The sequence below is a fragment of the Wolffia australiana genome, chromosome 13 (assembly GCF_029677425.1).
Source record: "Wolffia australiana isolate 7733 chromosome 13, ASM2967742v1".
Classification (NCBI taxonomy): domain Eukaryota; kingdom Viridiplantae; phylum Streptophyta; class Magnoliopsida; order Alismatales; family Araceae; genus Wolffia; species Wolffia australiana.
The window spans coordinates 4,178,007-4,182,277 of NC_135847.1; positions in this window are offsets into that span (position 1 = coordinate 4,178,007).

Genomic DNA, 4,271 nt, shown 5'->3' on the forward strand with positions numbered 1-4,271 from the left:
TTTTCTCAATCATCATGATTCAGACTAAGTGAACACGCATGCCACTTTGACCCCATTCGTGCCTCATAATCTCATGAGGTACACTTATGGCTCCTTTTCACCCCCATGTTTTCCTTTTCCATGAAAATTTAGAGATAAATGGGCAGCACGTGGCCCACATAAGGTCACTAACACACCATGCCCACAAACAGCCCAAATGGGCTAAGGTCAATAAGGTGCAATGAGGCATAACATTGTGAGCCTTGGAGCAGCCTGAATGGAGTCGTTTGAGTCGTACCCTGACCTAGAGTGGTGCAAAATGGACGGCTAGAAATGAGCCCTGTAGGGCTATGGAAGAGCCCAAATGGGTCACCACAAATAAGTCTGTTGATAGTTGTCACGCGAATTTGAATGAGACATGGTTCTGCTTCACAATGGGTGTCTCATACCTAACATTGTGAGTTTCCAAACTTAACATTTTTATAGATATCTGATAAACATCATGTCATGAGGGTATGTTTGCTTTGACATTATGTCTTGGAAAACTTAAGTAAACATTTTTATTTTTTTTTAAAGGCAAAAAACATGGTGCCGGGTACGTCCAACCCCAGGGTTGTGCCTGTAGACCGATCCATCCGTGCCCTGGACGCCACCCAGGGGGTTTTTATTTATAAAGTGGAGTGTTTTTCAATGTTTTTAGGCGCGGAGCCAGTGTATATATCCCAATTACACTCGGATCCCACTCGTCCACGCCCATATTTGAGGAAAAGAAAAAATACATGAATGAAACCTCGCAAGCGCTCAGGGAAGTGTGCTCGCCGTCGTCCTACCCGTGCCGCTCTGCGATGATAATGTAGTGCGGGAGGTGTCCTCTCCGTCGTCAGGTGGGATCGAGGGAGTACGTGGTGACTTAAGTAAACATTTAACATTTACACTAAAGTTAATAATATTTCAGGAGTTTAACAATTTTGATTGATGTAGTCATGGAATATCATGAGAGATATTCATAAATTGTGTGATAATAAATGAGAAGAGAAAAAGAAAAGGAAAACAAAATAGTAAAAAATTGAGCTTCATCCAACCTTGAAGCAGCATATAGTTGGCTACACACTTCATAAAAGACCCATAAATTCTTCATTTCCCATACAAGTTCAAAGCCTCATCCTGCATGACCAAACAACTTGAGGAGGAAGCGTATGAAATTTAGCATTATCTTTACCGAGGATAGACCTTGGTACTGTGCTTAGAAGCATATACACAAACTTAAGAAGCTATCATAGACTTTTGATATTGTGATAAATGAATTGTTATTTCCATACATTGTATATGTTTTTGTACTCAACAATGTTGAATTTATCATGTCATGACCTAAATTAAATGATAATGCCTACATTAATTTTTTCAACTTCTACACATTATCTGTATTTTATCGAACTCTACATGCCCTTTTTCAAATCAGGCAATGTATAACAGATAAAAAATTCATAGATCAATGTGATCTGAAATTTCCAAGAATTAAATGAGTCCTATTAATGAACTTTTGGGCTTCTAAAGGAGAAACTGAAGTCTGGGTCATGTACTGATACATCCATTTAGTCTTCAATCACTGTTTAAAAGAGGGCCTACAAGGAGAATGAAAAACCCTTTGTGGTCTCTTTCTCTTTTTTACTCTATCTTTCTTTTGGCTTTGCTATTATTCTTTTGTTTTATCCAATTATTTATCTCCATCTGTCCTTCTTTATATTTTTATTCTCTTCTATAGTTCCTCGCTCTCACATTCCTTCGTCCCTCCCCCCACCTGTATAATAACCATCCTCGTAGGGTTTCCCTTTCTACTCCTGTTTATGTAAATATCAAAGGAATATTCAGCTTTCTAGGGAAAACAGAACTGCTATACACAACCCAATCGCATGAATTAACAAATGCAAGTTAGAAAGTACTTTTATCATTTGGGAAATTTCAAAATGATACTAGTATTAAAAGACTCACAGAAGTATCATAATACAAAAAATCAATAGATATAACGAAATAAATTTTAACCCATGTTTAATAACAATATTCAAGATAATACTTCCATGTGAAGATGTGCAATCTCTCTCAGACACATAAATTTGATTAGCTAGAATATATATTATTGTAAACCATCTTATGGTCTAAAAAATAATTAAAAAATGATGTAAACTAAAAAAATATTTATCTGATGTTTATATTTTTATTGTGATGTTTTTAGTCATTCATTATATTAATAGCCTATTCTGTAACTTTATAAGTTGTTTCATTTCCTTGTTGTATACAAAACTGGCATAATATTTCGGTTAAAAACATTGAAACTGTATTGATTTCAACCAAATAATACATGTGGAAGGTGTTTGTCAGTTCAAACTTTAAAATTAATAAATACAATAGAATATTTACGAGATATATTTTATCTACATACATTTATTATAAATTTTTGGGTATATGGTACTTCGAATGAAGATTCTAGTTAATTGATTAATTGAACATGAAATATGTTGGGCATCAATGAGAAGCATCTATCTCCATATATCTGATTCTCATATTTATTGACACGATAGTTTTAAGTATAAAATTAAGAAAATAATTTATGTAATTGAAGTTGAAACCCATAAAAATCTAAATATAAATAATAATAATAATATTGGATCGGAAATGAAAATTTTCATTCGAAAATTTATTATTTTTTCATAATGGTTAAAGCTTTCCGTTTATTCGATTAAGGATGTACCACATAAATACTAATTGTCTTCATCACGTGATCTGGATAAATCCTAGCCATATGCACATACTAATATGTTGTGTCAAGATTGGAGCAAAATTTGTCCAAATACTCATTTATTTTATTGGCATGTAACATATAAATTTACTAGTTTATTTTATTTGATTTATTTGTCAAAGAAAATCAAATGTTCGACTTTTAATAAAATGAATGTTCATTTATTGAGTTTCTAAAGATTAGTTTGAGTACTCGACTTCTTATTTTCCTCTTTGAAATTCATGCAATAATTGTGTGATTCATCTCATTCATATTGTGCATTTTGGTTAAAATGTTAATGTAAACATATAACGTTTTTTGTTTGCATATTCATATCATATTGATGATTGATAAGGCATATGGGATTCATTCCACCTTCATGTTTATTCTCATTATTCAGATATGGCATTTATTTTTTGAGTCAATATTGTAATTAATCAATTTAGTGATTACCATGCGGATATGCCTTTTATTATTTAATACTTTCAACTCAATATTGTTATTGACAGTTTGGGAAAACATTTCTGGCTGTAACTTGTGAAATGGAAATGGCAGAAATATCTATATTTAAATTTAAGCCTTCCTTATTGGCTACAAGAAATAGATACAAATTTATTTGAAATCTTGTATCAGATGGCTCATAGAGCTTAGGAAGATTAACTTATGATTAAATAGTGATAAGTTTGATACATGAGCTATCATGAGCTATATGGGGAGTTCTTAGATTATTAACTTTTACAGATATTTTATATCATCAGGCATTTCTGATTTATTGTAATATTAATCTTTAAGTGCAAGTCATATTCATATTATACATTCATACATTTTATCAGATTATTCACATTACTTGATAATTTGATTCCATTTGGTTAGCATAACTGATTATTGTCTTGTAGTTGATGTTGATAAATAGAAATTCGGTCCTTTGAGTTTGGGTCTATTAGCTGCATATAATTTACATTTATGATTGGACCCTAAAATATTGCACAGAAATTTTGTGGTGGTATAATGATTTAGTTATGTAATTATTTAGACATTATTATATTTGAGTTAATTTTGTTGCAAGAAAGCATAAAAGATTTCTTTGACCTTCGTATTTATTATCATTTTTAGATATCATACTAAAATTCTGATGGAATATTATAATTGATACACTCCGTGTTTCATGAAAAAGTGTATCTTTTGCTCAAATGGATAACATTGTATATTCTGCGGAGTAGATTTAGTTTCTTGTTCTCACGACGTAACGCGCTAATGAAATCCTTCAAAAAATTTTCTTATTTTAATCTTATGTGTGATTTCTATTATCTTATAATTTGATACTTCATAGCGCTATAGTTTCTTATTTTCCAAACTATAGCCAGGTTTTCGAAATTTGTATGAGATAAAACCTATTATCCAGATTTCATGGATTCTCTTGGTGGCATGGTCTTACAGAAACTCATCAAAATTACTACTCATAAATGCAAAGTTTTAGTTCAAGTTGTTTTGGAATAACCTAAGATGGGTGATTAGGTTT